The following is a 9,033-nucleotide window of genomic DNA, read 5'->3' on the forward strand; positions in this document are numbered from 1 at the left end:
GCCACAACCACGTCTCACGACCGTGAGTTAGGTGGTTACAGTCTGTAAAGGAATCAATACGACGATCCAGCAAAAGCCTCGTGCGCGGATGATAAGGACGACCAATTTAACAGAATATTCCGGGTTCAATCGTTGCAACTCCCTTATAAGGTCTCGATATCTCTCTTTCTTTTCATTCTCCTTGGTTATGATGTTTTTGTCAGCTGGTGCCGAAAATTCGATAACGAACATGGTTCGCTTCTCGAAGTCAAGAAGAACCATGTCAGGCCTCGACTGAGCAACAGAAACAATTGTCGAGAATATAAAGTTCCAGTATATGCGGCACTTTCCATTTTCGACTATTAACTCAATTTCCCTAGGAGCATTTAGAGGAGCGATATTAATGTTAATGCCGTAGGAGTGACAGAGATGGTAATAAAGCACTCCTAGTGCCGCATTGTGCATTTCAATATAGGTCGTTCCCATGTGAGTTGGACAACTAGATAGTTGTGAGCTAAATGATCGGGGTGTGCATGGCACGCCATGCAGCTATCATCGGGAATGTCTTGGCTCAAAATGTAGCGACGATATGTTAAGGTGGAAATGACACCGTCTTGGCATGCAAAAATGAAACCCTCCGTACCAGACTTCAATCCGGGCGATTTAAGGAAAGCAAACGTTAGCTCACAAGACATTGACTGATCCTTCACATTTCTGTGGAAGATACCGTGCATCCTCTTATCGAGGAGATGTTCACGAAAGTTGTTCTCTTGTGCTTTCTGAATCCGGGCTTTCAACAGTGAGTACTCGCTATAGATAAGATTTGATGCATTTTGCTCAAACCTATTACTGAAGTCAAGTCCGAGTGTTTCAGCAGCCTCAAACGCTGCTTTGTACAGAAACGCTCCTTTGCCCACTTCTTCGTGATTCCTGACCATTTTAAAAAGAGGGTCTTTTCCATTTGCAACTCTATGTGCTGTACCCAGAATAACTCTGTTGTGAAGACATTCAAGACTCAATATTCCGCGACCCCCTTGACGGCGTGAGATGTACAGTCGCGGAAGGGAAGACTTAAGATGCATGCTTTTGTTCATGAGCATAACCTTTCTTGTCCCGATATCAAGAGATCTGAACTCGTTCTTCGTCCATGAAACTACTCCAAATGAATAGAGTAGTACCGGGACGGCAAGCATGTTCGTTGCAGATACTTTGTTCCTCGCCGACAGTTCGGAAGACCACATCTGTCGGATGAGACGTTTGTATCTGCTTCGGAGAGTATCTTTTATAGATCCTGAATGCGGTTCTGTGGCACGCCCAGGTATGTATAAGTCTCTCCAGCACAAAGGTGTCGTATGGCGCTTCTATCAACGAGCTCAGGATCTTCCGGGATGCCATTAAGTTCTTCTCGCTTCAAATAAACCTTGGCGCATTTGTCTAACCCAAATTCCATTCCAATTTCCTTAGTATATCGTTCGACAATCCCCAGAGCTAGATGCAGTTGCTCTCTGTTTTTAGCATAGATCTTAAGATCGTCCATGTAAAATACATGTGGGACCTTGTACTTTCGATCTGCAGGTTTGCCGCACAAGTTCCCGCCAAAATGGCGAAGTGCTAGAGATAGTGGCAATAATGTAAGCCAAAAGAGGAGTGGACTCATGGTCTCGCTTTGAAAAACACCTCTCTGAAAGGTGACCTTTTTAGTTGTCACACGATTTTTTCCAGATGAGATAGTAAATCTGGTTTTCCAAAGCGGCATCAATCTCTCTATGCACCCAAATATTTGCGGATGAACCTTTAAGATTTCCAAAAGACAGATGATAAGTCTATAGCATGTAGAATCGAAAGCTTTCCGATAATCAATCCAGGCAATCGATAGGTCATGCTGGTAGAATGCTGCATCTTTGCAGACACATCTATCGATGAGCAGGTTCTCCCGACATCCGGCTACGCCTTTCTTTGAGCCTCGTTGTTCATACATTTCCTGCTACACAGGTTCAATTGCCCGAACAATCCTATCATTCAGGATAGCTGTGAATATCTTATAAAGCGTGTTCAGACAAGTTATTGGCCTGTAATTCTTCGGGTCAGCTAAGTTGCCTATTTTCGGCAGAAGTATTGTGCGCCTTTCCACCGACCACTCTAGCATCAGCTCTTCCGACTTCAAATATGAGGTGAAAATGCGGGCCAAATGTTGATGGGTTGCAGAAAACTTCTTCCACCAGAAGGTTTTGATACAATCTGGTCCCGGTGCGGAATAGTTCTTCATCCCTCTTAATACTTTTTTCACCTTCTCGGTAGTGATGGGCAAGCATTCTTCATCAGGTGTTATGAAGGCAACACATAACTCCTTGAAGCTCTTTATATTTTTGAGTCTTCGTCCAGTATATGCTGAACTTCGTAGACTTCTCTCCAAAATACTTCGACCTCCTTTGGTTGGGGTGGGTGCTCGGCAGTAACTGGAGGGTCTTGAAAGAGTCACACACAATAATTGATAGCTCAGAGGTCGGATTCTCCGGAAAAATGTCCACGAAGCTCGCCATCCATTTCAGCCAGATCTTTAGGCTTGAGAGAAACCTTGGTGTTGATGTTTCTCCGGGTCGTAAAGCATCGCTCTTCAGCTATTGGATGTCTGACTGCGGTTGGTCTTAGTGTCGCCTCTCTTTCTCTGTTGCCGGCTTGTTCTAGCTGTGGTAGAGGAGCTGTTCCACTCACATGGCCCCTTTTACGGAGTAGTTCAGCATGGTTTCGCAGACGTTGCTGCGAAAAGTGCGATAGCTCCGGGTGTTTCTTGCACCACAGAGCATGCAGCCGTACCATGTAACCCCGTTCGCGGGCCACACTCGCATCGTAGCAGTCTAGCAAGTCGTGATTCAGTCGCTCCGTCCACCCAAAGGTTGCGAGATCCCGCCGATCCATCGCATTAAATCCATTTTCATTAGCTCCCCCAGCTCTAGATTGGGCGGCATTGTTGGCCGACCTATTGTCGGGAGCCATGCGCGTTCTGTTGTTTTGAACCGCACTTACTACAACTATGTTTGGTGTTGTCATTGTTGTTCCCACGAGAAGCTAGGGAAAGGGGTTCTTCCATCCTTTTAGAGCCCCGCATGCAAGGATAAGGCTGCGTACTCTGAGAGGTCGCCCGGTATCTCAGAGTCACCGTTCTAGACACCTCACCCAGGTGCTCGGATTGCGGATAGAGGGTCCCTGTACCGAGGGTTTCTGCTGAATATGGTAACAAAAATAAATAGGCAGTCGCAGACAATTGTCCAGGGGTGGTCCCGAAGGAATTAACCCCCAAGCGGAGGTGTGAAAACCGTGCCGAAAGCTGAATGGCACCTGCGTAATTAAAAGTTGATTCTCGTAGTACCTCGAATCGTGCAAGGCGAGAGGATTCACTTAAATCAAGCACCGAGAATCATGAGAGGCAAGGGGACTCACGTTAATCAAGCACTTCGGAGTGGACAGAAAACTTCTACCTCCACGCCGTTGTTCCTGGCTCACGCCGAAAGTAGTAGTTTGTTTTAAGACTAATTTCGAGTATTGCAGAATTGTAAGCGTGCATTCAAAGTAAGAGCAAAATGACGAAAAATTGAATTTCGTCGATTACAGCGCCATCTATTGCGAAACGAGAAAAATATTTTTGACAAATCATACACATTTTTATCTAAAGAATCCGAATATGCAATAAAAAATAGGGGTTCCCATTAAAAATTTCGAACTTGCTCTCACCCCCACCCCCAGGGGGCGAGTTAGGAGAATTGATTTTAGCATCAGTATATGACATCCTCAGAGTGATTAAATTTGAATTCATTGCATTTTTTCATAGAGTGCCTATCTTTCCAGATATTTGAAAGTTTCAAGTTAAGCAACTATACATCAAACTTAATGATTTCGCAATATATGTATTAATTTAATGATCTTTTATATTATTTAAAAAATTAGATTTTAAGATAAATTTTAAATAGTTATTCCTGTAACATTAAATCAAACACTTTTTCCGTTAATCGAACGATTTTTTGGTCAATCCGACATTGACGTAGGCTAAGCGGCTAACTGCACAACTCTTGAAGCAGGAAACTGCACCCTACGATCTGCTAAATATTAATTTTTTTCACTCGGGCCCAGAAACCATAGTATTATTCGCCTGCATATTGTCCGAATATTATTTATAATTACAAAAATATAGTTTTCAAACTATTTGTTTAATTTTAACACACACTATTTCTATAATCGAAAGATATAACAAAAAAGGTATTTAAAAAATAAATAATAATTGACTGCAAGTATTTTGTCAATACATGTTAATGGTACTTCTTAGAATGAATACATATATTAAATTTTTAAACATTATATTATAAATAAATTTTCTAACGCTAAGGGGGATCAATCTCTTTTTCTCATTATTTATTATTATACGACGTTATGCCAATGTAAAATATACGAACTGTCAACAAGTATATCAATAAAATAATTAATAAATCAATAATTTAAATCGACCACAATTTTTCTTCTTTAAATATTTGATTTTTTCGCGTTTTAGACCAGTTTAAAATTTTTGATTATAACATTTAATAAGCATTTAAAATTGTTATCAATGGAACTTAGAAATTGTACCACATTGCGCAACTATTTTTTTAATAACAATTTTCTTTAGACTCTGAAACTCTGCTGTTTAAAATTTAGCGCGCGCATGCCAGTTGTGCGTGCGCATGGTTTCTCAGATGAGCGGGTCCTGTCGTGTGAGTCCGTGAAGTGTTCATAGTTTGTGCCAGTTTGTGCAGTAGCTGATCGCAGTAATATTGTGGCAACAAGTAAAGATATTATAATGCAATTTTAGTATTAAGTATGGAGTAAAATGAGGAAATTCAATTTTAAAATTTCTCACTACTAACCGTCGTTTCATGATATTCCTAAATTTGTATAAACAAACGTTATTTATGAAACAAAACTGTCTTTGAAATTTTTTATTGCACTCGCTTTTTTAATATATTTTAAACAGTGACAGGAGCAATATTGTGGTTCGCATTGAGAGCCGATACCTCTTTTTCTCAAAATTACACCAATTTCGCTGGCACTGTTACCAAATTGTATCTCATAATAAATTTAGAAAATTTATGGGGACAATATCCTGGCCCACATTGCTAACGCGCGATGCAGCGCATATGCGAAGCATGCGTGCTGATACGCCATGCGGCGCAGATGCGATTCAATTGTTGACACAACTGTCTCTAACCTTGCCCTCACGACGTGCGGATTGATCTGCAAGTCGCGCCCACACCATGCGGTCTCTATGCGGATATTTTTCTATCTGAGGACATAACACATGATACAGCATATGTATTGATATGATACACAAATGCCACACAAGAAGATATGACTCTGTCATATATCATGAAATGGCACTTGAGATGACACTTTAACTGATATGAAGGGGACATGAAATTAAATAACGTTATACATGACATGACATGGCACACCTCATGTCCAATAATATGACATGAAATGAAAAATTACATGAAAAAAAATGATACACGACATTCAGAAGACATGACATATGACATGAAATGACGTGACCCTAGACAAAGATGTGTGTGATTGGCATGCCGAGAGCAGTCATTTAGGTCTGGCCTTGATTTCTCTCTGTCATGACAGGCTCATTACTCTCGCCAGGCCGGCCACATTAATGTTTCCACACTAAAACTCCACTGCTAAACCCACACACTCTCTAAGGTAGTGGAATGGCCCGTTGTTCAAAACCAAAAAAGTCCTCGTCCGGGATTTGCCGGTACGCTGTTCTGATGAAGGAGTAGAACACCAGCAGTTTTAAAATGAAATTCTCTGAAATTTCCTGAACCGTAGCATTGACATTTGTAATCTACTCACCCTGATTAAAGTGATTTTGAAATTTTTACATGTGAATATTGGGATTAAATTAGAACACGTAAATTAACCGAGATACATAATTCATCCTAATATTATGAAATTATTCTCAAAAAGAACAAAATCAAGGATTAAAGCTACTATCGTAAATATGAGAGCAAGTTTGCTATCTGCAAATACATATGTTCAAGGCATAAAGACTTGAAAAAATTGAAAATATATCTACAATCAAGGAGCATCAAATAGCCAAATAATATTAATAATAATAATAAAAATAAATTATCTGCTATGCCGTTCGTCATGAAAAGAAACTAGTACATAATGTGCAAGAAGACACGATACGTGAGATGACATATGATATTGCATACGTATTGATATGACACACGAATTCCACACTACAATATATGACACTGTCACATATCACGAAATAACACTTGAGGTGCCTCTAGATATGACACTTGAAATGACATGCAGGGGACATGAACTTTAATTATATTACACACGATATGACATGGCACACGTCATGTCAAATAATATGAAATAAAAGGAAAAATCACATGAAATAATATGATACACGGTATGATTAATAATTTTGCAACTTATGTATTAATTTAATAATATTTTATATTATTTAAAAAATTTAGATTTCAAGATAAACTTTAGATAATTATTCCTGTAACATTAAATAACCCAATTAAAAATGTATTTAAATTATATTTCTTAAAAAATTGATAAAAAATTTTAAAGTATCAAATATAAATATAATATGATTATAAAAAATTATGAGCATGTATAACATTATATTATTAAGCTTTATAACTCGCAAACATAAAAATCATTAAAATATTATTATAACTTTAGGCCCTTCAAATTGTCTAGCTGAAATTTTGTTGTTATTTTATTTCGACCCATACTATATATAATTTGTAATGCTTTCATGATGAAACGGGTTGTATTTAAACTTGTTAAATTGTGAACATATGATTCTAAATTTTGAAACATTGTGTACTTTTCAATGATGGCAGTGCATAACTAGATAACCAAAATTTTTCCGTAACTCTCCTTTTGCATATAAAATTCTCAAACAATCTAATACATATTTTGTTAAAAGGATTTGTTAAAAATCTCCTTTTCACTATAATAAAATAAGACTGTTCGTATATTCAAAAGCAAATAGTTTACTGTACTTGTATCCGATCTTCATCTTGTTTTTAAATTCTCTAGCCTCTTACCTTTTTGAAGACCTTTCTCTGACCATATTTTTTTTCTAAATTTTGTTTAAAACAATACAATAATGCCATCAGAATGATATTTGTTAAATTCTTGAATGACTTACTCGTAATCGGTTAACTTTTTTAAATCAAAATCATCTTCTCTTAATTTAGCAACTCAACATTTTAGAAGCAAGATTTTACTTTTTATTTATACAGAAAATTGTAATTTTTATCGTTTTTTGCAACCGGGCCTTTTCCAGTTTTAGGCTCCTGTCATTTTGAAATTATAAACTTCTACATTCTGTTTTTCGAAACTGGATTTTTTTAATTATACATTTTCCTTGTTTTAATTTAGAAACACTTCATCTCAGGACCAAATTTTTTTTAATCTTCAAATGGTGATTTCGATTTTACAGAATGTTACTAAGTTCTCCTAAAGATTCCGCATTTGTTGCTTAACTTTTTCCATACTGCAGTCCTTCATTTATGACTGACATTGAAAATGGAAAGATTACGATACAAATACAAAATAGCTTTGTCATTTGGTTGAGAATAATTTCATTTTGAAGGCATAGTTCTATCATAGTCTAATGTTTGGTGCCAAACGCCAGTAGAGCCAGAATTGTTCAGTTTCCCAGACTTCCAATTTGACTCAATTCAGAACTATGTACAGAAGTTATTTCAAGTTAAAAAATAAACGTCATTGAAAATGATTGCCAAATTTGAAGAAAATGGTCCTATTACTAGGCGAATTTTGAAAAACAAAATATTTAAAATTATTTTCTTCTTACTTAATTTTATTCTCTAAAGGATTCGCTACTAATCTCTGTGGTACGTTTTAGCTCTAAATAACTCTAAATAACTAAATAATTTTGATCTGATATACTTATTCGAAAGTTCGCCTAGCGCAATATTCTAAAGTTAGCTACAATTAACAATCGAAATATTTTCCTCAAGTATTAAAATAATTTTTGAACTTGACATAACTACTTAATAGTATACAACGTGGAATAGAAATTTAGTTTGAACTTAAGCCATACGAACATGTATCATTAAATTCATAGTTTTTAATATTTTATCTATTAACTTTTTATCTAAAATACCACACTTCTTAGTTCGAGTCTCAGTTTCTTTGATGTAAATTTTAACTATAAATGTTTCAATTTTCAAAGTGTACCTTTTAATGACAGCGCTACGTGTACAAAAATTTCGGCACGAATTTCAGGAAGAAGGGGCTCTATATATCGACATTCTGGTACGATGAGCTGGATATTTCATGTACATGTTTTGTATCGTTCACAGGGGTTGAAGCCTTTACGTCTTTCTTACAATTATTTATTAAATATATTTTGCTAATTAATAGCTAAATATATATTTATTTAGAGCGAACAGAAAGCCCATTTGAGTAAACATTTCAATTGAAGTTAAGTCATAAATTTTAAACTACTGTAACCGAGAATTTTACTCTTAATTCATATTGACTTCTTATACCTTATTATAATACCTTTTTATACAAGATAATAATTTGCTTTTCAAATTGAAAAAATTTAAAGAATTGTAGGTCGACATAACGGTTAAAATAAATAGAAAATATTTCATGAAAAACAACAAAATCAATGGGATCTAACAGGAGTGTCAGAAGTGCTCCGCCCTCTCGTCCCAAATATATACCTGCTTTTCTTTACGTCTCTAGGTTTAATCCTTCAATTCAAAGGATGGGGTACTCGGGAAATTTACTAAAGCTAACAGAAGATATTCAGTAAAAATGTCAAGGCCACTTCCTTCAATGAGGTTCTAGGTTCTTCGATAGAATTTTGGATGTTAGAAGTTAGAACTTTCAGACCATTCAGATACAACTGGCTTTTAAGATTTTCAAAACAGGCATCAAAAATAATTTTCTGAGACTTTATGAATCTATACGATTCATGAAATTTTATGTCGAATGATATATAATTTCAAG

General features: G+C 36.5%; 1 protein-coding gene across 1 annotated transcript in view; it reads left to right on the plus strand.

Moving 5' to 3' along the window:
* Positions 1-9,033, plus strand: part of LOC117172902 (protein unc-79 homolog) — a 1,455,529-nt gene that overhangs the window by 225,696 nt on the left and 1,220,800 nt on the right. The gene's annotated exons all lie outside the window — the stretch shown is intronic.

The sequence above is a fragment of the Belonocnema kinseyi genome, chromosome 5 (genome assembly GCF_010883055.1).
Source record: "Belonocnema kinseyi isolate 2016_QV_RU_SX_M_011 chromosome 5, B_treatae_v1, whole genome shotgun sequence".
Lineage (NCBI taxonomy): Eukaryota > Metazoa > Arthropoda > Insecta > Hymenoptera > Cynipidae > Belonocnema > Belonocnema kinseyi.